Source organism: Tachypleus tridentatus, chromosome 8 (assembly GCF_004210375.1).
Source record: "Tachypleus tridentatus isolate NWPU-2018 chromosome 8, ASM421037v1, whole genome shotgun sequence".
In the NCBI taxonomy this organism is placed as follows: domain Eukaryota; kingdom Metazoa; phylum Arthropoda; class Merostomata; order Xiphosura; family Limulidae; genus Tachypleus; species Tachypleus tridentatus.
Genome location: NC_134832.1, coordinates 69,177,294 through 69,203,981, shown reverse-complemented (window position 1 = coordinate 69,203,981; position 26,688 = coordinate 69,177,294). Strand labels below are relative to the sequence as shown.

The 26,688-nt window shown below is 34.6% G+C and overlaps 1 long non-coding RNA gene across 2 annotated transcripts; it reads right to left on the bottom strand.

Annotated features, from left to right (window-relative positions):
• Positions 1–12,972: 12,972 nt before the first annotated feature.
• Positions 12,973–26,688, bottom strand: LOC143222587 (uncharacterized). 2 transcript variants are annotated; one of them, XR_013012363.1, is made up of 3 exons: positions 23,929–26,461; positions 20,636–20,865; positions 18,828–20,316 (listed from the first exon to the last, which is right to left on the bottom strand). It is a non-coding gene; the product is annotated as an uncharacterized LOC143222587 (long non-coding RNA). The 2 variants fall into 2 exon arrangements; XR_013012362.1 differs by lacking the exon at positions 18,828–20,316 and adding an exon at positions 12,973–14,293 and having other exon boundaries at positions 20,636–26,688.

Here is a 26,688-nt window from a genome sequence, read left to right as displayed (position 1 = left end):
ATTAGTAATGATACAACAATCATGTTCCTTACTATGTACGGTTGAAACTGTTTCAGACGTTTTAAAGCACTAGTTACTAATTGAATCCGGGTTGGAGTTATTAGTACCAGAACAAACTTTACCAATATAGCTTTAAAACGCACGAAATAAAACCACTATTATGTCCTCAAGATTTGTTCCTAGTAACTTTTGCAACATTTCTAATCACACATACACACAGACATTTAATATTTGTAGTGTGTGTGCTATTAAACTCTAATTTTAATTGGTGGATGACATTAAAGGGAAAAATGAAAATGGTTACATTTTGCAGTTGCTGGTATAAACAATGCTTTGATCACAACTGTCTTTCGTCTGGTGCGATTTGAAAACGTTTTCACCAAATACCTGATCACGAGATTTAATAAAATGTTGTTTCCATCAGAAAAGTACAACTGGTAGAATAAAAATAAAACAGTTGTAAAACTCAAGAAATTGTTTGTTTTGTTTTGAAATTGGCCCAATGCTATACGAGGGCTATCTGCACTAGCCTTCCCTAAGTTAGCAGTGTAAGACTAGAGGAAAGGCAGCTAGTCATCACCACCCACAGCCAACTTTTTTACCAACGAATAGTAGGATTGACCGTTAAATTATAACGGCCCCCACGGCTGAAAGTGCGAGAATGTTTGGTGCGACGGGGATTCGAACCGACGACCTTCAGATGACGATTCGAACGCCCTGACCACGCCGGGCCTAACTAAAGAAATACGACAGAGTTTTGGCTCAGTGGAATACAGGCTAAAATGCGTATTTGAATATATTTGGTTGAGTTTTACTAAAATATGGTGTTCAAAGAATACGATCCAGATAAAATGGCTCGCTGGGTATATACGTTTTGCTTGAATGTGTAGAGGATCCGTCAATATCCAGTTCTCCACATCAATGCTAGAGTTCGTTACTTGTTTATTTATTGAAACTTACTCCAGGGCTGTTTGCGCTAGCTCTTTCTAATTTTAAAGTCATAGACTAGAGGAAAGGAAGCTAGTCAAAAACCATCCACCGCCAACTTTCGGGTTATCATTTTAATAACGGATAGTTGGATTGACCGTCACACTATGACTTCTTCTCGGTTGAAAGAGCGAACATGTTCGGTGAGGGGATTCTACCCCGTGACCCATGGGTTGCGAGTCTGGTGCCCTAACGACTGGAATATTCTATTCACTATTCTTACATTTTTATTTTAAACGTCAATTCAACAGCAACGTGCTTAGATTGTTGCCTGGAGACTGGAATAAAACCCTAATTATTTTTTTCTGAAAAAAGGTTTTTGTCTGTTTTTATTTAAACACAATGGGCTATTTGTGCTGTGCCCTCGACGGGCATCGAAACCTAGTTTCTAGCATTGTAAGTCCGCAGACGTACCACTGTTCCATTGGAGGATGTGTTTTTTCTAGAGCAAAGCCACATTGGACTATCTGCTGTGTCCACAGAGGGGAATCGAACCCTCGAGTTTAGCGTTGTAAGTCCGTAAACTTACCACTGTCTAAACGGAAAACTCACTGGAAAACCTAAAACAAGGAAACAAGCTATTGTTATTAAGAATGGCGTGAACGTTGTGTCATGATGTTCTGGACCACAACTAAATTCATCACTTTTGATTAGTTGTGACTTCTGTATCCAGGGGAGTCCTCAAAAATATTTCCAGGTAGGGGCAAAGTTTTTAAGATGGGGCAAAGTAGTAAGAAATTGTGAAATGAATAAACTACCCATATGTAAATTCAGGTCCCCCGCTAGTACAGCGGTAAGTCTACGGATTTACAACGTTAAAATCAGGGGTTCGATTCCCTTTGGTGGGTTCAGCAGATAGCCCGATGTGGCTTTGCTAAAAGAAAAACACACATGTAAATTCTGAATGTATAAAGAAATGATTGTGATTCTCATTTTTGTTTGGGGCGAGTGCCCCTATCCCCCTGCGGGCGCCCATAACTGAATCACTTGTGTGTTTCAATAAATAATTCCACTACTGTACATCGAGAATATCATTTGTTATGATATATTGAAATCTGGCAAGCTGTACCATGTGTTGATGTCACCTTCACAGAAAAAAAAATATTGTTATTTATTTTACAAAAAAAGAATCAATAGAGAATTTTTAAAGATCTACGATTGTTCTTTACACTTGGGTGTTTGTGTGATGTCAATAAATATTCTTTTATCAGAAGTTCGTGGTTAATAGCTGATTCAGATATCATAATTTGGAATTCGAATTTAAAAGTCCTCTCTTCCACAGTCTGTGGACTTGCAGTGCGAGAAACCGAGTTTTAATAGCTGTGGTTGAACAAACGTAATTATAAATTGTTCTTACTGTTATATAAAAGAAAGAAACGCAAAGTATTAGAGGTTTGGATCTAATTTTAAACAAAAAGTTCAACAATTTCTAATGCTATGTTCCTCACGCGTAGAGCCCACCTTCAGTTCATCTCTCTATATTCCACGCTCAGAGTACATTGCAAGGTTATGTCAGTCATTTTCTAGGTCGAGTGCGGCCCAGTTGTTTAACATGACTGATTATCCTTTGGAAGTTCTGTAGTTCAATCCCCACCCCACAAAAAATCATTACACACTTTGAAGTTTTGAGTTCGTTACGAGCGTGGCAGACAGGCCCCACTGTTGGAGTAGCCAAAGAGCGTGCGGTGGGTGCTTTTAGATATTGCCTTTCTTCTAATTCAAAGTTAAGGGCGTAAAAATCAACACACAATAACGACACATCATCAGATAATTTCAGTAAATTTGAACTACAAACATGGAATGCATCAGAGGATAATTTCAGTAAGTTGTCCTCCGCTGGTACAGCGGTAAGTCTATGGACTTACAACGCTAAAATCAGGGATTCGATTATCCTAGGTGCACACAGCAGATAGCTCAATGTGGCTTTGCTATAAGAAAATACACACACTCACCACAAACTTACAGTACATTACCGGGTCATTTCAGTAAGTTTCAACCACAAACTTAGTGTGTGTGCATAACCTGATCATTTCAATCAGTCTCTACCCTACACTTTAAAGGATATTTACTCTCTCAGCTGACCTATTCATGTGTAAACGAAAGCCACATGCATAGATACAAACACAGCGAAATTTCTATTTGATTACCCTGATTCTAAAGCTAATTATATCTGTTAGATGTAATATAATTATATTTGCAAAGAACTTCGAAACAAAATTTAAATTTTAAAGATGAATGAAGAAGTACAATAGTTATTCACTAGATGAACCATGTGACTCCACATGGTTTATTACATGAAACCATGTATATCAACAGTGAAAGTCAGACATCGGCCTTCGTTCATCTATTTGTTTTTTAATTTCGCGCAAAGCTACATGAGGGATTTCTGTGTTAGACATCCCTAATTTTGCAGTGTAAGACCAGAGGGAAGGCAGATAGTCATTACCAACCACCGCCAACTCTTGGGCTACGCTTTACCAACGAATAGTGGTATTGACAGTCTCATCATAACGCCCCCACAGCTGAGAGGGCGAACATGTTTGGTGTGACGGAAATTCGAACCCGCGACCATCATATTTCGAGTCAAGCACCTTAACCACCTGGCCATGCCGGGCCGATCTATGGAGTCAGTTTCGAAATTTAGGTTCGAGACATCATTTTCATTAACTTTATCATAATATTTAACTGATATCCGTTCTCAATGAATGAACGACATAAATTTTCCTTTTCGCTTTTTATTCATACGTATAACAAAAAGAGAATTGTGGGTCATTTAAGTAGATTAATAAAAAAAAATTAGATGACTTTAATAGCACTAGAAAGTCAACTCGTATGTCGATCATCTTAAGGTCATAGACTGGCAGCTTCAAAGCCTTTAATGTACAGTCAAACACCATCGTTTTGTTTTGTTTGACGCAAATACTGATCTAAGTATTGTAACCAGTGCTACAAGTTTGAAAAGAATTGCGAATACAAATAAAATGAAATTAATTATGTCGAGAAACCAATAAATAGGAACGTGTTTATCTTTTGTTACGTTATTTTAAAGTTCGAATCCTCAACAATAAAATTGGTTTGCTTTGAATTTCGCGCAAAGCTACACGAGAGCTATCTGCACTAGCCGTCCCTAATTTAGCAGTGTAAGACCAAAGGGAAGGCAGCAAGTCATCACCACCCAGCGCCAACTTTTGGACCACTCTTTTACCAACGAATAGTGGTCATGCTATAACACCTCCACGGCTGAAAAGGCGAGCACGTTTCGCGCGACCGAGATTCGAACCCGCGACCTTCAGATTACGAGTCGAACGCCCTAACCCACCTGGCCTCTGCTTAATATGAGCTTTCTCGAATATTAAGCCTAAGTTTGTGACGTTGATTTAATAAGTTGTTTACGGAAGTGAAACACGAGTGTTCCACGTGATTTTTAAACATGGAAACAAACAGTTTTTCTGTTGTTGGAAACTGAGGACATAAAACAATAATTCCGTTTTTATTTTCGCATTTTCACAGAACCAGCGTTGCGTGACTGGGGTCATAGGATCAAAATGAACAAATTTAAATTTTGTTTAAATAGAATATTTCGGTAATATTATTGATTAATTATTTGTAGTTATGCACAAAGCAACATAATGGGCTATTTGTAATATCTGTAAAACAGGTATCGAAACCTGATTTTTAGCAATGTAAGTACAAAGACATACCGCTCTTCCACCAGAAGTAGGTCGAAGGCAAAATGCGGGCTCTTAGGGTTAACTCAAATTACAGAGGAGACCTTAAGTATTATTAAAATCTCTGGGTAAGGGTAAATCCACTTTGTGTTTATTATAATGTCGGTGAAACAAACCATTCTCTTGTTGTCGTAGAGTCAGTGTGACTAAGGTATAACCGATTTTGATTGGTTTATTTGGTTCTGCGCAAAGGTACAGGAGGTATTATTATCTGCGTTACCGTCCTTAATTTTAAAAATAACAGAATTGAATGAAGTTAGCTAGTCAACATCACCCACCGTTAACGATTGGACTACTCTTCTCAAACTGTATAATAGGATTTGACAGCTACTCTTACTACATATCTGCTAACCCCAAGTGAAGACTGCAATTTTTTTTAGGGTAACGAATGCGACTCATGGAGTTTCAAACCCACAATTTAGTACGAAAATTGATCTATGGAAGCACTTAAAATATATTTTGTCTTATGTGAGACTCTTCGAAAGTTATGCACTGTATAGTTGGTGTGATTAATGTGAAACAGTTCCAGACTTATGTACTGTGTAGTCAGTGTCATTAATGTGAAACTCTTCGAAAGTTATGCACTGTATAGTTGGTGTCATTAATGTGAAACAATTCAAGAGTTATGTACTGTATAGTTGGTGTCATTAATGTGAAACAATTCAAGAGTTATGTACTGTATAGTTGGTGTCATTAATGTGAAACAGTTCCAGACTTATGTACTGTATAGTTGGTGTGATTAATGTGAAACAGTTCCAGACTTATGTACTGTATAGTTGGTGTCATTAATGTGAAACAATTATAGACTTATGTACTGTATAGTTAGTGTCATTAATGTGAAACAGTTCAAAAGTTATGTACTGTATAGTTGGTGTCATTAATGTGAAACAGTGCGAAAGTTATGTACTGTGTAGTCAGTATCATTAATGAAACTCTTGAAACATTAATGTCTTCGAAAGTTATGTACTGTATAGTTGGTGTCATTAATGTGAAACTAGTTCATTAATGTGAAACAGTTCCAGTTATGTACTGTATAGTTGGTGTCATTAATGTGAAACAGTTCCAGACTTATGTACTGTATAGTTGGTGTCATTAATGTGAAACAGTTCCAGACTTATGTACTGTATAGTTGGTGTCATTAATGTGAAACAGTTATGCACTGTATAGTTGGTGTCATTAAGACTTATGTACTGTATAGTTAGTGTCATTAATGTGAAACAGTTCGAAAGTTATGTACTGTATAGTTGGTGTCATTAATGTGAAACAGTTTCAGACTTATGTACTGCACAGTTAATGTAATTAATGTGAAACAGTTCGAAAGTTATGTACTGTGTAGTCAGTGTCATTAATGTGAAACTCTTCGAAAGTTATGCACTGTATAGTTGGTGTCATTAATGTGAAACAATTCAAGAGTTATGTACTGTATAGTTGGTGTCATTAATGTGAAACAGTTCCAGACGTATATACTATGTAGTTAGTGTCATTAATGTGAAACAGTTCCAGACTTATGTACTGTATAGTTGGTGTGATTAATGTGAAACAGTTCCAGACTTATGTACTGTGTAGTCAGTGTCATTAATGTGAAACTCTTCGAAAGTTATGCACTGAATAGTTGGTGTCATTAATGTGAAACTGTTCGAAAGTTATGTACTGTATAGTTAGTGTCATTAATGTGAAACAGTGCGAAAGTTATGTACTGTGTAGTCAGTGTCATTAATGTGAAACTCTTCGAAAGTTATGCGCTGTATAGTTGGTGTCATTAATGTGAAACTGTTCGAAAGTTATGTACTGTATAGTTGGTGTCATTAATGTGAAACAATTCTAGAGTTATGTACTGTATAGTTGGTGTCATTAATGTGAAACAGTTCCAGACTTAGGTACTGTGTAGTTAGTGTGACTAATGTGAAACGGTTCTAGAGTTTTGTAATGTGTAGTTAGTGACTAATGTGAAACAGTTCTAGAGTTATGAATTGTGTGGTTAGTGTGACTGATGTGAAACAGTTCTAGAATTATGTAATGTGTACTTAGTGTGACTACTGTGAAACCTTCTCTAGGACACTTCTCTTTCAGAGCTACTAATCACTTCCTGTATTGTTAACACTACTTACCATTTTAAGGCAAGCTATTAATTCTTCCATTATTAAAACAACTTACCGTCTGGATGCTTCCAATTGCTATGTAGATTTTTAACACAGTGTACCGCTAGAAGTCTACTATTTGACCAATATTAAAATAAAAAGAAACTAAAAGCAGATAGCAACCTACTTAGGTCCATGTATTTTTCACTGTTATAACCTGAACTCCGATATAAGAAACAACACTACGTGTGTTATATATGTTGTTTTTTTATTTAACACTCTGAACATGTATTTATATGGCATTTAAAAGATATGTAGCATTGGTGCTGCTAAGTTAGTTTTATGAATTATTGATTAGATAAGCTGTTTAAAAACATATAAGACCAAAAACATGGTTTCTATACCTGTGTTGGGCTCTACAAAGGAAGCCCATTGCTTAACAACAAACAATGAAGCAACTTAATTTAGGTGCGCATGAAATGATTCTCAGGGCCCCGACAAGGACATGGGGTTTAGGCTCATAATTCGAGGGTCGCGGGTTCGAATCCCGGTCGCACCAAAGATGCTCGACCTTTCAGCCGTGAGGGCGTTATAATTATACGGTCAATCCCACTATTCGTTGGTAAAAGAGTAGCCTATGAGTTGGCTGTGGGCGGTGATGAGTAGCTGCTTTCCCTCTAGTCTTACATTGCTAAATTAGAGACGGCTAGCGCAGATAAACCTCGTGTAACTTTTGTGTGGAATTATGTGTGAATTTAAAGAAACACAGCAAAATACTAATTAATTACATTTTATTAAGTAGGAGAACAAACCACCTACAAAACAGCTGTTCCATTTCTTTCTTATTTTCCCTTTTCTTTTAACTCTAATTAATATTAACTTCTGATCACAGCAAACTCCCTACACTGGTAAGAACACGAAAATAACTTATTAAGTAGAGGTTCTGAAAGGCTCGGCATGGTCAGTTGATACTGGCACTCGACTCCGAGGATCGCGGGTTCGAATCCCCGTCACACTAAACCTACTTGCCCTTTCAGCCATGGAGGCGTTATAAAGTGACGGTCAATCCCACTATTCGTTGGTAAAAGAGTAGCCCAAGAGTTGGCGACCAGTGGTGATGATTAGATGCCTTCCCTCTTGTCTTAAACTGTTAAATTAGGGACGGTTAGTGCAGATAGCTGTCGTGTAGCTTTAGCGAAATTCGAAAACAAACATATTCTGAAAACAAGACGGTACAGATGGTATCGGGAGAAAACGCATTTTTATTACTATAAGAACTAGTAATAATACCGCTGTAAACTTGAATAACAAACTAAAAGGAAAATTGGAATTATAATATTTATACACAGTCCTGCATAAAACGCTGTTATGAAAAATATAAAGCTGATTTTATGGTCATATTTTTTTCTCCAGACATGAAAGTCAAAGGTCATAAAATATATTTCCAGGTCTTCGAGGTTAAGGGTTATAAAGAGTTTCTCCAGATGTAGAGATCACGTATCACAGAGCATTTTTCTCATGTCTTAGAAGAGCAGAGGTTATAGAGTACTTCTCCATATTTAGAAGGTCAAAAGTCACAAGGCGTTTTTTAGGTGCTACGAAGTCAAAGGTTATAGAGTATTTTTTTTCGAATCTAGAAATTCAAAGGATATAGAGTATGCTTACACATAATAGCACACACACACACACATATTTCCACTTTAAATATCAGTTCTAGCAAACAGAAATAAACAATCCAATAGTCTGTTATGTTTTTTACGTTTATTTGTTATTAGATATGTTTCCAAGATATTGTTGTACAACCGTTAGCACTTTTTATTTGAAAAGCTAGTCATATAATAATAAATAAGTTTAAGTCACAAACTAGAAACATTCCAGGTTTTTAACAGCAACTCCGGACGATCCTTACTTGCATATCCACTGTTTCTGTTTCTGCTGTTTGCTTCAATCCTTTTTTTTCACTGTCCTCCTTAGGCCACTGGGCATCGAAACCGGCACCAAATCCCACGTGCAGCAGTCTGTCAAAGTTAATCAGTGATGACGAGAAACCCACTTGTTGAGAAATTTATATGCAAAAACGGCTCGTTTGGGTTGAGAAAATATTTTACATAGAAGAGCGAACAACGTTTCGACCTTCTTCGGTCATCGTCAGGTTCACAAAGAAAGAGGTAACTGACCGGAAGCTGACCACATGTTTGAAAGGGGTTGTGTAACTGTGTGTCGATAAAAAGTCACCTTCACACGTTTTCGAACACTGCAAGTCAAATAAACACAACATAACCATTGAAAACACTCAAATACTAAATAAAGAAACAAACATAAACAAACACAAAATTAAAGAAGCCTTACTTATACAACAACTAAAACGTCTGTCAAAGTTGTTTAACTCATGACGTCATGGTTTTCTTGTCGAGAGTAAACGACCTTACAGAGAAACAAACCAAGCATGAGTTGTTGCTAAGGGTAGAGTTAACAACAACGATTTGTTCTCAAGTTCCACATAACTGTTTCAGTAAGTCGGTCACATAGAAAAAGCTGACGAAAATAAATAACAGATTAAATAATCGCCAAGTTTCTCACGATACAAGTTAGTGATTTGATTACGATTGGTTTTGCATCAAGGGCTGTCATGGATTGATGATTGTGGCTCTCAACTCACAATGTGCAAGTTGAAGGTTCGAATCCCGTCACTCAATGTAGGATATCAAGATTTAGCACATATGATAGAAAAGAGGACCACAGAAATTGAGATGAAAAACTATAAAGACAACATCCAATCTTTGTGAATGTTAGCATGCTAAGAGACTATAATAGCTTCATTCTGAAACTTATACACTCATACCCTGTAAAGACGTCATCAACATCAATAAATACGTGGAGATTAGTTCACCCAATCATAATCTTTCTGCAGCACATTATTTGTTCTACTTTTTAAACTCTCTAAAGTTTATTGTATCCTAATTAACTAACGTGTGGGAATGTCAAGTTTCCAAAAAACATGATGCGTCTGTGAAAGTTTCTGTCATTATCCGAAGCGTAATTCAACCATCTGCTGTTTGTTTTGTTACGAGAAAGTTTCTTTAATTACGTTATGCTTTGGAATGAACTACAACCATAATGCTCGTTTACAAAGAAAATAACAATAACTTAATCAGGAGTCTAATTACTTTGTTGTTGTTTTTTCAGAACAAATTTTACCAAACAACCAGATTGTAAACAGCCAAATTGTAAAAAAACCAGATTGTAAACAGCCAATTGCGTCAACATTATTCTTTATTGATTCCTCCAGATATATTTTCTAGAAACTTACAAAAGTAAAGTAGACATTTGGCAGATAAATTTATTTCTATAATTTCAACACGGCTCATTCTAACAGCATCAGATACAGTTTGGTAGAGTTTTACTTTGGGGCAGACAGTAAATGTTAGTTAATATCATTGTTTAGAGAGAAACGTTTAACCTGATTGGAGGGCCCCGGCATGGCTAGGCGGGTTATGGCGTTCGACTCGTAATCTGAGGGTCGCGGGTTCGCATCCCCGTCGTACCAAATATGCTAGCCTTTTCAGCCGTGGGAGCGTTATAAAGTGACCGTCAATCCCACTATTCGTTAGTAAAAGAGTAGCCCAAGAGTTGGCGGTGGGTGTTGATGACTAGCTACCTTCCCTCTAGTCTTACGCTGCTAAATTAAGAATAACTAGCGCAGATAGCCCTCGTGTAGCTTTGAGTGAAAATTCAAAACAAGCAAACCTAATTGGAGAATATAGCAAAACTTTTCATTTAGTTTCATGAAGGATTACAAAAGAACTTCTGAGCTAACTCCAAGAACACAATAAAATTACTGAGCTATCTATTTCAATCATTGGTTATTAATATGACGTTTTATGGAAACTGATATTTTTTAAAAAAAGTATTCGTACCCAAAAATTGAAGATGAAACTTTTAATACCATACACACCGGTTGTGCATTTTCACTTCCGTATGGAACATGTTATGGAGTCTAAAAATTGTAAAATGTATTAAAATGATGGCGAGGTAGTTAGGGCACGTGGCTTCTTATGTGAAGGTCACGGGCTCGAAATCTCGTCCCAGCCAAACATGCTTGCCCTTTTCAGCCATTATAATGGGGACGCTATAATGTTATACTCAATTTCATTACTCGTTGGTAAAAAAGTAAGTAAAAGCTGGCAATGGGTAGTGATAACTTGCTACCTTCCCTAGCTGTGTTTCATTGCTAAATTCGGGACAGCCAGCGAAGACAATACTGGCGTAGTTTTGCGCGAAATTCCGAACAAACAAACTTATATTTTAGAATATGACCAGTGGGACTAAATTCATTTAGTCTTAGCTTTTGATACCGTATTCTATCTTATTTTATTCCTTGCAATCAAATTGGGAAGAGTTTCAGTATAATATAATTCTGGAATTGTTTTCGTTTTGCGATATTTACGATTTACTAATTTTGTTTCCATTCTAAAGTGAATAAATGTCTAGTTTACAGTGTAGAGAAAGAAACTTGGTTTCCAAAATAAAATTTCGATTTTTAAATCTAGAAACTGAAGATAATTTTAAAGAGATATAAAATAAAAACGTGTTCATGTGACGTGTAAGTTTTCGTGATTTAACTACAATTTTTAAAATGTTATAAAATAATTTTCGTTACTCTTCTTTTTCATTTATTCCGGCAGATGGCGAGAAACTAGTGATTTAACTACAAGTTTTAAAAGGTTATAAAATATTTTATCATTATTTTTCTTTCTGATTTATTCCAGTAGAAGGCGAGAAAAATAGTACCTTGTATGATTACCTAAAATTTAATTATTATTATACACCTAATTTTTTATTAGTGTACCTAAATAATAAAACTTACTAAATACTAAATCATTTCGTCAGGATGCCGTTGTCAGGATACTACTGCTGAGGACTAGTTTTTGTCATGACCGAGGTTCGATCCTGTGTTTTCTTATACAGAAGGGTTGAAGATATATCAGTACGTATGCATATAATAAAATTAAATTGTTATATACACGTAAATTAGAAATTATACCAACAAACAGTAATTCATGTTGAAAAAATTAAAGAGTCTATGTGATCTGATGTTTTTTATCAAAAATATTACACAAAATACATTAGAGTTTTTATCTAGAAATGTCAATAAATAATGTACATTTGAAAGTTTATAATAATTAATTTCATCATCCCCCACGAGTGGCACAGCGGAATGTCTGCTGACTCACACCGCAAGTCTGAGAATTGCGTGTTTAAATCCTCGTCACATTAAACATGTTCGCCTTTTCAGCGGTAGGAGCGTTATAATGTAACGGTCAATTCCACTATTTGTTTGTAAACAGTAGCCCAAGCGTTGGCGGTGATGACTAACTGCCTTCCCTCTAGTCTTACACTGCAAAATTAGGGAGGGCTAGGGTAGATGGCCCCCCGTGCAGCTTTGCGCGATATTCAAAACAAACCAAATCATAACGGAAATTACCCGTAGTGACAACACAAAATACATTACTCACGATGGTATAAAATACCTAGATCTGCGTCACCAAAGTTTATGCATAAATATTCAAACATGTCAATAATAGTAGATAGACTCCTACGAAGAACAATAAAACATTTTGATAAAAAATGGAGAAAAAATGAACTATTATGTGAGATCGATAGATTGAATATTCGCGCAAAGCTACTCGAGGGTTATCTGCGCTAGCCGTCCCTAATTTAGTAGTGTAAGACTAGAGGGAAGGCAGCCCGTTATCACCACCCACCGCCAACTCTTGGGCTACTCTTTTACCAACGAATAGTGGGATTGACTGATACATTATAACGCCCCCACGGCTGAAAGAGCGAGGATGTTGGTACGACCGGGATTCGAACCCGCAACCTTCGGATTACGGGTCGAACGCCTCAACACGCTTAGCCATGTCGAGCCGGTATACATTAGATTAATAACTAATAATTAAAGAAATAAAATAAAAACAGGCCACCTATGAACTAAACATCACATTAGTGAGGAACTTGAAAATAAACATTGAAAGGTAATTTACGTAAATATTTTTAGCTGATCCCCTATTATGGAAGTGCGATTGATGGAACTGTAAAGAGAAATGATATGTTCTTACCAAATACATTGGTGAATGATGCATGAACATTGCACTGATAGGGGCCTGAGCAAGTGCGGGTTACTCTGGCTCTCATGTAATATTTATTGACACATTAAACAGTTCAGATAAACAAAGAAAAGGAAGAGGCCAAGTGCACTTGACCCTTCTGGGTATATATTAATACCCAAACGACGAGAGAGAGTGAATCGTCCGCAGTAATAGATACGTGTGTGTACAGGGTGTCCCAAAAAATGTATACGCACTTTGAATGATTATAAATACAATGTTTATTAAGATATATCTAGGTTTTATAATCCAAGTTTAAGAAGACAACTGTAGAATCTTTTGAGTTATCGCAGGTGTTCGAACTGATGACCGTTCTGATCCGGGCACTGCTGATAACGCGGTGAGATTTAACGAATCATTTTATTTGGTACTTGGGCGCATTCTCTTTCAACTGCTTCTCTCAGTTCATTGATGTTTGCAGGTTTTGTGCTACAAACCTTATCTTTGACGTATCCCCATAAAAAAAAAGTCCAGAGATGTTAGGTCTGGTGAACGGGGGGGTAATTCACTGCTACCTCTTGGCCCAATCCATCTGTTCGGCAAAGGTTTGTCAAGATAGGCCCTCACATTACGATGGTAGTGGGGAGGTGCTCCATCTTGCTGGAAAAAAAAACTCCTCATCTCCAAATTGCTCTCGAATGCGTGACACGCTAGATTCTTGCAACAAGTTCAAATAAACGAGACCAGTGTTTGTGTTTTCGAAAAAAAAAATGGTCTAGTTATGCCCAACGCTGATAATCCAAACCACACTGTTAACCACTGGTAAGTTTACGTGGTGTTAAACCGTAACAGGCGGGTTCTGATGAGCCCAGTAGGTGCAATTGTGGCGATTAACTGAGCCACTTAACTTGAATGCGGCCTCATCGCTACAGACAATCTTGTTTGGAAGCTGTGCATCCTCTGTAGTTTTTGTCAGGTACCACTCACCAAATCCAGTCAGAATCATCTTCATTGAGGGTGTGGACTAATGCTGGAATAAAACTTTTCCAATAAGCGTGCTTCAATATGCGATAGACGCTCGATTTTGGGATTCCTGTTTGCCGAATAGATTTTCTTGGAGATCGGTGGAGACTTTCCCACAGCTCTGCTTCTCGTGTGGAACTGGTGGACGACTGCAGGCTTCCAGAACGCCCTTTATGAACGTCTCGAACAGTTCCATTTGTTTGAAACGTGTCTCTAATACGAGTAATGGTGAGTGGATATGTTTGAAACTCCTTTCTAAAACCGTCTTTACACTTCAGCTACGTTCTTACACTTCCAGTAACACTTTAAGATAACTTTCCTTTTATCAAAGCTTAGTTTTACTTCTTCCATTACTTCAAATCCGTTGTATCTGTAAAATAAGAAAGTTTGAGTTATAATCATTTAAAGTGTGTATACATGTTTTTGGGACACTCTGTATATATCCAAAACACATGTAATACAAACACACAGTAAATAATAATCTAAGCATAATAAAATTATTTATCAAGAAGCAAACACAACAATTTAAATAAATTATTAAATAAGCCCATAAGAAATAACAATAGGGAGCAGCTGGCATGGCTATTAACACTTTTATTGTTTGTTTTTAAATTTCGCGAAAAACCTACGCGAAAGATATATGCGCTCGCCGTTCCTGATTTAGCAGCGTAAGACAGGAGGAAAGGCAGCTAGTCGTCACTACCCACCGCCAACTCTTGGGCTACTCTTTTCCAACGAATAGTGGGATTGACCGTAACATTATAACGCCCCCACGGGTGAAAAAGCGAGGATGTTGGTGCGACTAGGATTCGAACCCGTGATCATCAGACTACGAGTCAAACGTCTTAACCACCTGGCTATACCGGGACACAAGATTGGAAACGTGAAAAACAGGATTCTTTCTGAATTTAAAATTTTCTCAAAATACTTTCATTAAAATGTTTGTAGGTATGAAATGCTCCTTGTTTTTGGGACCTTACGTATAACGAGTTTGTATAAATTTATCTTTAATTTTAAACGATTTGCTTCACCAATATATAATTCACCACAATTTAACCAATATTCTGAAGAATATGTTATGTTTGTTGAATTGCAGTTTAGCAAATTATTAAGAAAAAACCAAAATGTCTTTATTATTTTATTTATTGTTTTTATAGTTTTCATACACCGAAATTATACAAATGTATTTCTTTCTTTCGCAACAGAAAAAAAAAATCTTCATGACGGAAACCCCACTTGAAGTAAAAATGTATCTCAGAACGGCTGGTATGGGTATTAATACTTTTATTGATAAGGAGAAAACAACGTTCCGAGGTCATCGTCAGGTTAACAAAGATAACTTAGGAAGGTAGAAACGTTGTTTTCTGCTTGTCAATAAAAGGGCCCGGCATGGCCAGATGGGTTAAGGCGTTCTGAGGGTCGCGAGTTCGAATCCCACTCGCACCAATACATGCTTGCTTTTTCAGCCGTGGGGGCATTATAATGTTACGGTCAATCCCACTATTCATTGGTAAAAGAGTAGCTCAAGGGTTGGCGGTGGGTAGTGATGACTACCTGTTTTCCCTCTAGTCTTAGATGATTTCTATTGTAAATTCTCTGTATTTTCAAATATTTTTCATTAAGTATCATTTTATCATTTTACAATTATATTAAGAACTTTAATGTCTCATAATCTAGTTATATCAAATCCCATACTTAAATTTATCTTTAAAAAAATCATTGTGTACGAGACATATCTATACCACTATTAAATAGTATTTCATAAGTGTAAGTAGTTTTACTATACAAATTATCAAGAAAACCTTTAGATATGGGATTGAGAATGAACTTTCAGCTTCATTTATAATAAGATATTATGAAACTGTATTTATTTCTATCTTTTAACACGTTTAATTATTTGCATATCGACCCATCTCTTTGTACAGTTCATCTGTGTCTTTCTTACATTGCAGGCTAGTCCTCGAAAGAACAAAGCCAACAATAGACAAGAGGTAATACTTTTTTCACATTCCTCGCATCTCTGTTTATTGTTCAAATAACAATACCAGTGGTATTTTACTTACTGACTGATAAAAGAAATATACAAACAATTCACAACACAAGTATAATAATGTGTTTTAGATTTTAAAACTACTAATTAGAACACTATGTTTCTCTTCCCATTTATTCAAATGACATACGAACAATGTGAAATATTATATCGTGGTCAATGTTGCTTACTTACACCATATTGTTAAACATGAAAGAAAACTGTACTTTTTAAAACAAGTGTTGGTCACAATGAAGAACATTGTAAAATGTCTTCAATATTACATCTTTAACCAATTATAAATATTATACTTCAACCAGTAAGAATTTACACATTTAGTTTATGTAATGTAGATTGTGCTTAATAGTATTTTTCATATATTATAGTAAATAATTCAGAAAGACAAATAAACATAAAATGATATTTAAAATATATTACTTTTATACTTTTATTATATTATTAAAGTTATTTGTAGAAATAAAATAAATAACAAATGTCCACACAATAATTTAACAGCTCATGTTCTAATAATTAATAATCTTATTTACTGAATGTAATTCACATTTCACTAGATGTCAGGGCAGTTTAGGTGTATGATGTCACCCTTAGTGTTTTCAATAGATAAATAAATTATGTACAACTTGACTTTAATAAAAAGAAGTAAATAATAAAACAAATAAAATTATTTTTATCAAATAACGTGAAACTTTAGACAATTAAAAGTGTTTGTAAAATAGAAATTGGCCTATAAACGTAGTTAACACCATTGTGTTATTTAGTAGCAAATCATATATTAAGACGTTCTTTTGGCTAAAGTTTTCATTGGGGTCAAACCCAACAGCTATGTGGGTATGCGTGGTACTATACTTCTATGGCTTAGGGTCCGTATAGTGTCCTCCCTATTAATTGTATGACCCTGGCATGTGGTCATCAATTGTATACCCACACAGTGAGTTGGGGAAGAAGGTGACCTCTAAATATTCTAAAAGTAGAAAGAAAACATATCTTTTATTTGTTAGACTCGTTTATTAAAAGTACGATAAAATTTATTGATGTTGAAATTGGTATTTTAGGATTTTAGTTATCCGCCACTGCAGGGGAACAGTTCAATTTGTTCTTTCTTATTAACCGAGAAGCTTCGGAAAGGGGTTATCTGTGTTTAGCACACATTTAGTATCTAAACTTGTTTTCAAGCATTGTAAGTCCACAGACATACCACCATGCTACTGGGAAGACTGGTTTCCTCAAGGAACAAGTCTAGTAAGTGGATTTTTCTTCAAAATCATTGTTACGCTAAGAAATATCTTCCGTAAGATGACAAACTCAAAAAGCAACAAAAAAAAGCTTGTGAACTTTCGTTCCAAACAAATGTGATGTCAAAGAGTCATTTTACATGTACTGCATGATAACAGTAGAGTCACAAATTAATTATAAAACACGAAGTACAAGTTCATGGCAGGAATAAGAAACTTTCACCATTATACTTAACTAAATGTTTTCAAACGGAACTTACTGGCTCATATCAACTTACTTCAGTTGAAAAGAAAATCTCTATAAGGTCCGGCATAGCCAGGTGGGTTAAGGCGTTCGACTTGTAAACCACGGGTTCGAATCACCGTCGCAACAAATATACTAACCCTTACAGCCGTGTGGGCTAGCTGCCTTCCCTCTATTCTTACACTGCACAATTACGGACGGCTAGCGCAGATAGCCCTCGAATAGCTTTGCGCAAAATTTAGAAACAAACAAAACTTCTACGTCCTTCAATTCACGTTTTGTTGAAACAAATAAGTAGAAGGAAATGAGAACAAAAATGTTAAAAAACATAAAATCCCATGTATGGTATTATACCCAGACGTACTCCTATGTCACTGGGAGAGTTACTTAACATTAAGAAAATCATTTGTTTTAAAATTTATGCCAGGCCAGACCATGAGATTAATAAACCTCACTCGTGTATCACCTGTTGTGGTAGACACAGAACACCAGATTTCCTACCCTTGTGATAACGTTTGTGCATAGTTCTTGTCAATTCGACAGTCTCTATCGCACTTTCTAAACCTGATATATATATATACACCTACCCCACAAAAGAGCTTCGTGATGTGTTTACTGGCGCCGCCTACCTGCAGCTGAGGGAATTCGTTCCAAATTTGAGTTCTCAACAACACGAGTGTTTAAAATAGTTTCTATTTACTGGTGTTTGTGGATATTTTTCAGACACTAAAGTAACTCTTGGCATATTGTACATTGTGATAATTCTCTCCTAACTACAACTAGGCTCCAAGACCTTTATTCTGAGACGCATATCAACAATACAATAAAAAATACTTTGGCGTAGAGGTCGCACCAACTAAAACGAGAAATCTGTAACCCAGAAATTCATGTTAACACGTGAATATATTATAGTGGTATTATTATTGTTACTATTGTAGTTATTTCTTGGTAATCGCAGAGCTATACAGTAGGCTATCTATTCTGTGTTCATGGAGGGGACTGGAACGACAAATTTTAGCCTTATAAACCTCATATTTTTCTACTATCCAGCGAGAAATATAATACATGCATTCAACTAATATTTATAACAACAGATAAAAATTAAATGTTCTTTCAAGATTTTCTTTTTGTGAAAGTATTGCAAATAAACATTCTTTACAAGGTCCCTTGGTGGGTCAGTGGTAAAATTACAGACTTACAACGCAAAATCCGAGGTTAAGTTCTCTTCAGTAAATACGGTAGAAAGTTTATTAGAACTTTGCTTAATTAGCCAATCAAATGCCACCTCTGATGGGATGACGGTGTGGCTATCCACTTAAAATTTGGGATTAGAGACCTCCCTCAATGGACAAAACATATAACCCTATATTTTTTCAAGCAAAGCTCTGGAGGCTAACCGTTATATCTGAGGTTTAAAATATTAATTTATTCGAATTTTGTGTTGGACAGAGTACAGATACTGCACTGCGACACTTTGCGCTTAACAACAAACAAACAAACACTTCCAGCTATGAAACAAGACCAGATGTCGTTATTACTCGATAACCTCTTAATGATTTAGTAACTGTTTTTTGTGATTTTGATCAAAACAGAGGTCGAAAATCTTCTCTGATAATGTGTGACCTGCCATCTAGTGAGTAAAATAAAACGTAATGACTACATCTGTTTGTTTTTTAGAGATCATACACTTGTAAAATAGGAAATAAAAACATATGGAATGGTAGTTATTCGTAAAATTTCTATGAGGTATATGTAAAACGAAATAAATTTGCTAATCAACGTAATGATTTAAATCGTTTTAAACACTATCCATCTACACTATCACTTTACTTGTTTACGTACTTTTTACTGTACCTAATATTTTGTTTTTGGATACATTTATAGCAATTCTACGAATAACCAACGATTTATACTTTTTGTTAAAAATGTGATTTTACCCTTTGTATTAAAATTAGATTCTGTTTAGTTTCATCAAGGTTCGTGTTAAGATTGCCAATTGTTTCTTCTGCTGCATACCTTGACCACTGAGAATGTTTCGTTTTTTATTTTTAACACGCTTCAAAGTATCTAGTTATCTCATGATGTTCCTGTTGGACTTGTGTTGCCATACACATGATGTCAACATCTTTACATCTGTCCTTCTTCCATTGGTACTGCTCTTGCTGTGATGGAGACGTTACTCTCAGATTAGTAAAGCTCAAACGAATCTTCTCAAGGCCAGATGGTTGGGTCATCTTGCATCTTCCTTTAATATTCCGTTTGACTTGACATTAGCAAAGTCTGGTTTAAAATGCTTTGTGGTTTGGTTCCTTTCCTCTCTTGACGTTCTTTGGTTTGATGTTTTTGTCTTCTCATTATATTATGAACGATTTTTTTGTTCCAGTCCTGCTTATATTATACCTAATTTGTAATTTCTTTATCAACAGGTCTTACCTCTTATGCGGTATGTCGGTGTTGCATTTCCCCTGGAGAAAAGTTGTATATGGATTATTGATCGTCTTAGCATTTTATTTGAGGAAAGATAGGGCTGAGCTTGTCTCGTGGCTCTCTCTACATTTATATTCTGATAATAGGTATCTTGAGATTTCGTGTATCAGGATAAAATGTTTATAATTACTGTTTATCTTATCTGTGTAATGTCTGTTTTGGGATGGCAATCCCTGTTTGTCCTTTCTTTCACTACTCGTTGGGTGTGGAACTCAGGGTTTTTAGCTCTCTACTTTCCTTGTTGTTTCCCATGTACTTGGATTCTCTTCTCCAGTATTTCCAGCTGTTCATCATTGTCAGAGAGGTTAGTGGTTTTGATGTTTTGTCATTGTAGAATCATTTTCTTTATCATTTACTGGTCTCTCGACATTTTCACTAAACTGGGGAACATCAACTTTATCAGTTGATTACTTTTGCAACATCAACTGATTTTACAGTAACTCCAATTAATGAATTATTTTATATGGCATAATTTATAAATACTCATAGGTAATTGATTATATTGATTAATCAAGTTAATTTTCCAGTTCTATAAATTATCATTTATACAACTGAATATGGCTAAGAGCTACGGAACTTGGTCTTAGGAAAATTTAACTATCACGCTTGCTGCTATAGTTTGCTTACTTATAGCCATTCAAGAATTTGTGCAACTTCATTCAGAAACTGTATATTTTTGCCAATGCTAACAATTATTACCTTTTGCTAATATAATCAAGTCCGTTTTGCAGAACTGCCTTATTACTAGTCAAATTTTCTTCTAGTCTTCCATTGCAGTCAACAGCAGTGCTCGTGACACTCTCAACACTAAGTCCACTGTGCTCACCGTAGTCACTCAACTCTTCTTCTTCGACTCCATGCTCAGTTATACTACCACTGGTGCAACTAGCTGTGTCACTGCTGTTCTTCTAAGTCTGACTCAGAATGACCTGAATCATTGTTTTCATAACACACAGAAATTAGTTAGCAATTGATAATGACAAATTTTTTGTCGTACGTTTATTCGACCAAACACATGAACTGGTTTGAAATGATTAAAAAAGGCCACTGATTTTATACTTTACATAGAACATGAATGATAAGAACTTGGAGGTCATAAACAGCACAAGTACGTCGTATACCATACACCTAAATATATCAAAATAATATCAGGATTTCCTAAAGCCTTTTGAGATGTTGACCCCTTTAGAAATTTATAAAGCGGTCACTGATTCTCAAATTCTTAGAACATAAATTAGAAGTGAAACTTCAAAATATAATCAACTTTTATGATGCAATCATTAGGAAACATAAAATGTGAAAAAGAATGAGGTTTTCTCTAAAAGTTGCCTGATGAATATCGGACTGTAGGGTTCAGAGTTTGAGTCCCTGAAGTTTCTAACATTAAACCTATTTCTCTGTCTCTTCAGAAGTCCAACCATTTACATGACTAATTGCAGTTTTAACAACATACAAACTTGGAGAGTCATACAGCAGTTAGATGCATAGGCCAACTTTAGCACAGGAGTTATTTCTGTCCTCCTATCAACACTTAAGTCCTTATTCACCCCTTTACAGTCTCACCAAACCAAGGGGATCAATATCAACCATTCTGGGAAACCCTAATTTACATGATAAAGAATTTTGACACACATTTGAGAAATTACAAAGTTTTATATTTAAATATCCATAACAAAGATATAAATGAAAAATATAAAGTTATTACTGAAATAAACCTCAAAATGTGACAAGAAAAAAACAAAGAAATAATAATATCTGATCTATTAGAAGTCATAAAATGAAGAAGATAAATTGGAACTATTTTAAACTGTTCTGGTCATCGTTATGATGAAGTCCAAAACTTGATAAATACCAATAACTTTAATTCAACATGAGGTTGTTTGACATAATCTATTGCAAAACATAAATTATTTTCAAAGTAAAAAAGTCTCTGTCATAAAGAACGTAATAATATTGAACAATTTTATACAGAAATAATACAATCTGTTAGACACTTTAAAATATATACTTACAATATTTAAAAATACCATGCAATGCATCTGAGATAAATAATAATGATACGATAAAATCTGTGTCACTAAAGTTACTAATGACCAGACAATATTTTTTATAGTAAAGATGTATTTTATACAAACAAAATTGAAAATTACCAATCCTGAAATTTTTTTTAAATAAAAATATCATATTAACATTATTGTGAGATATCTAACCAGTCACAAGTTGAAATGGTGAAATGTATTAAAATCTTGAAGAATATTTATCTGGGAAATGTAATGTGACATCGTGGTTATCGTTAAGTTTCCACAAAGCTTTGTTAGCATTTAATCACTATGTTGTACAGCATAACTGTCACAGTTTTACATTTTTAACATAAAGGGTGTTTTACCATTTCACTATGAATAATTTACAATTATAATATTTTAAGTACTTCTGGATATGAAATTTCATTATCTTGACTTCCAAATCACTTTTATAGTATTTAGTGCAAACTACAGACAAATACCCAAATTCAAACCTACAGCTTTATATAATTACATTTTCATGTTTACAAAATACAATTTCATGAAAGTTCTTAAATGGTGTCACATCTGTGCTAAAGTACAAACATTTAAACCTAATGGCTCAGAAGAGCTAATTTGACAAATTATAAACTGTGCCCAAGTACAACTGGTCACAGTGATGACCCTGTAAATATTTTCTGAAAACTGTGAAAACAGAACAGCTACATTTGTACAGATAGTTGGTGCTTTATTGACACAGTTTTGCAAGCCTGATAAAAGATATGAATATTCAATCATAATGAAAATAAATACATTTTTATTGAGATTTGTTGTATACCTTCTTCAGTAATTAATACTTTTCAAATTTTCTGGCTCTTTCTGTTACAAAGATTTATTCATAACCTACCATCATGAACTTTAACAAAGGTATCACCACCAAAGTGGTCAGAGTAGTTAAAAATATGTTTGCTAACCATATTCTTAGACTTGACCAATCTATCTTCACAAAATAACACGTTGTTTTACTATTCTTTGATTGTTTGTTTAAACAGAGTATTTGTGATGAAACTTAGTTGAATGGACGATAACTGCTGTAAAATCACAAGTGTAGAGGATGACATTTTGAAGTCTTCCACTTGAAGACGAGAGGTGGAAGACTTTCCAAATGTTATCATCTACACTTGTTTTTCTCCAACAGGCATTTGCCATCTATTCATGTAAGTTTCATCAAGTTATTTTACTTGTGTTATTTACATACAATAAACCTAACAAAATAAATAAGGATTTGAATCAAAATAATATATTGGTGTTACCTTCACTACCCTCTAAATTTAACTAATGTCTGGTCGTAAGAGAAACTTTTCATAGCTTTCAAACAGATATAATTTAATAGAAAAAAACACCTTTTAACAATGAGAAACACACCTAAAGAAACTAAAAATAAAAGTATCAGATCTCTAGTTTAGTTTTATGTTTACTAAACTTTTCACAAGATTCCTCTGTTCATCTCTGAGGACCTCTGCTTAAATATTTTACTTGCTTCACACTGATGGAAACAGTTTATAATATGCTCCATCTAATGGCATTCAAACCTTATTTGTAGCTATATTCTTTATGCTTTTCTTCATTGTAGTTCAGACTACATGCTGTGACATTATAAAAGGGTGGAATTGAAAAACTGTAATAATAAAAATAAGGAAAGAAACATAAAATGTTTAATTATGTATTTAAAGTATGATAGTTTATTTATCTATAAACCAATGTTTTGGGATGGAATGAAAATTTGAAAATAATTTAAAGTCGCACCATTTACAAGAGATTCCCCTCAAAGCTGTATGCAAACAAGTGTTTACATTTTTTAAATTTTCTTTCCAATTTTTATTTAAAAAATGTTACAAAATGATAAAATAACCAATTCTAAAGTATTTTTGAGGTAGAAAATGTTGAATTAAAGTTTTCTATGATAACTATATTGGGTAAAAATCTTTTTACCTTTTACTAATTGAACTGGCGTGTGTGTTTTTCTCATAGCAAAGCCACATTGGGCTATCTGCTGAGTCCACCGAGGGGAATTGAATCACTAATTTTAACATTGTAAATCTGTAGAGTTACTGCTGTACAAGCGAGGCACTACAGAACTGGTAGTTATCTACTTTTATTTCATGTAGTAGTTAAATTAAAATAAACAAATTTTAACACCTTCACTTAATTCTGAATCTTCCTGACTAGTACTACACCTTCACTTAATTCTGAATCTTCCTGACTAGTACTACACCTTCACTTAATTCTGAATCATCCTGACAAGTACTACACCTTCACTTAATTCTGAATCTTCCTGACTAGTACTACTTTGTTTTCTTCTCCTAGACACTCAGCGACAAAGATCGTTCCTTGATTTTCTTTAGAAACCTCTGAAAAATAAACAAAGAAGAAGAAAGAAACAAAATTATTTTTCAATGGCATGAAAATAACAAAATTTACTAGCAATAAACAAAACAGGTTTTTTTTTCCAGTATGTCACTGTCCAAAGTTACAAAGTTCCTTTAAATAAGAGTAAATATGCATAAATTGTGTGTTTGTTTTGAATTTTGTGCAAAGTTACGTGAGGGCTATCTGAAGTAGCAGTCCTAATTTAGCAGTGCAAGACTAGATAGAAGGCAGCTAGTCATCACCACCCACTGCTAACTCTCGGGCTACTATTTTACCAACAAATAGTGGGATTGAGTCTCACATTATAACAACCTCATGACTGAAAGGGTGAGCATGTTTGGTGTGCCGGGGATTTAAACCCGCGACTCTCGTGTTATGAGTTGAGTGCCTTAACCACCTGGCCATGCCAGACCAAATATGCAAGGGATCTTCAAGTCAATAGACAGGACTTAAGTATTTTATCACAGAATTACACGACCCTGACCATTATATCACACTGATTACAAATATCCCAGAACATTTTAACAAGCATCTCAAAATCTTTGGACCATCAGTTTTATTTGGCAGTCTCCACAAGGGGAAGTTTTAAGGTGTTAAACAGTTTTAAGAATTTCCAAAGACTAACTACCACATAACATTAATTTTTTTAAATGCATGTGACAATCATTCTCTTGTAATTCCATTGTTGGTTAGGGTGGTATTACTTTATTACTTGCATTTGAATATCACTCTTATACATTCTAAATTACTTTTTGTGTTATTACTTACTTACACAGGACCTCATGATTATAAAGAGAGCAACATGCCTACCTTAAGCTACAGGTTCAGTATGAGAAGTTAATTTTTTATTAATGGAAGCTCCTTGAAAAATGGCATACAAAAGAGATGATGAGTTAATAGTGTGAAACTGTCCTCGTTTTCTTGTAAGGAAATTTTTTATTGGAAGTAAAAAAACTGATATATAAAATATTTTTACAGACTCATCTTGTGTTATCCCTATTACTAACAGTAAACCTTCTTGAATTTACAATTGAAGGCAAAGAGAGCTTTGAGAACATGGCTGTATCATGCTAAAAATATCCCTGGAAAAATGTTAATTTACTTTATTCAGTGAACTTTCTTCAAAGATAATAACAGCTGGGGCAAAATCTTGCTATTTGCCAATCAGCTATTTAAGGGGGAAGATATACATACAAACGTGATCACCAAATGGGAATGACTAGGGTTGTAAAATTTGTACAAGGATTATAACATAGGATGGGAAATCAAAAGATGGAATCTCTAACAGAAAAGTGTAAAAATGTCTTAACTGAAGATAAATAGCAATGTATAAATAAACTTCTGTTTAATCCAGATTGTTAAATCCTCATTCTTCATAATGAACATTATGAAATGATTCAAGCAAATAACTCAAAATATTCAAATATCCTGTATCATGTTAAAAATTCAGTAAATTTTCTTTTTCCTTCACAACCACTGTACTTAATATCACATTAGGACATATGATTGCATGAACAAAAGAAAGAGGAACACTAAAAAATTTATCAGACAAGGATACATTGCTACAGCTGTACCAAACTATCCTTAAAACATCTCAAACTGAATGTTATGAAATAAAATATAATGCCACAATAATAATGTATGTTGAATAAAGTTGTGATGTTTACTTCCATAAAAATAATTTTACGTCATTATAAGCAGAAGTATCAAATGAGAGGAACATCTTGATAGTATATCATAAAAATTGTCTTCTTATTTTAGTTGTTAAAAACAAACAGTAACAAAGGCTGTAGATTATATTCATCACGTTTTTATGACCTACAAATGAAATGATGTCTGACAAAAGTACTTGAGGGAGAAGTATATGTATCTAGAGTTGCATAGTAAATGTTACTACAAAGAACTGTGACTATACAGCAATATCTGTAAGTCACACACAGCCTATAATAAAACAATCTACAAAACATTTTTTGGAAACTATGTACTAGTCATTCTGTTAACAACTGTATTATTATTTCTTAACTTAAAAACCAACAACCAACATCTCATTAAAGTATGCTTGTTTGTTATTGGATAAAACAACATAGTTTCATATAATATAGTACTCGTAAATACATACAAATTACTGTTTAAAACATTAAAATTAACACCAGCTAACAAAACAACACTAAGTATACAATTAACTTTTAATGTATTCTATCCATTCATCCATCCAATATTTTCAGAAACCAAAACAAGTAATAAATATACTGTGTACATAAACATGTAAATATTGCTCTATATACAACTCAAGCAAAAAAATGGTGTTATTAAATAGGATAA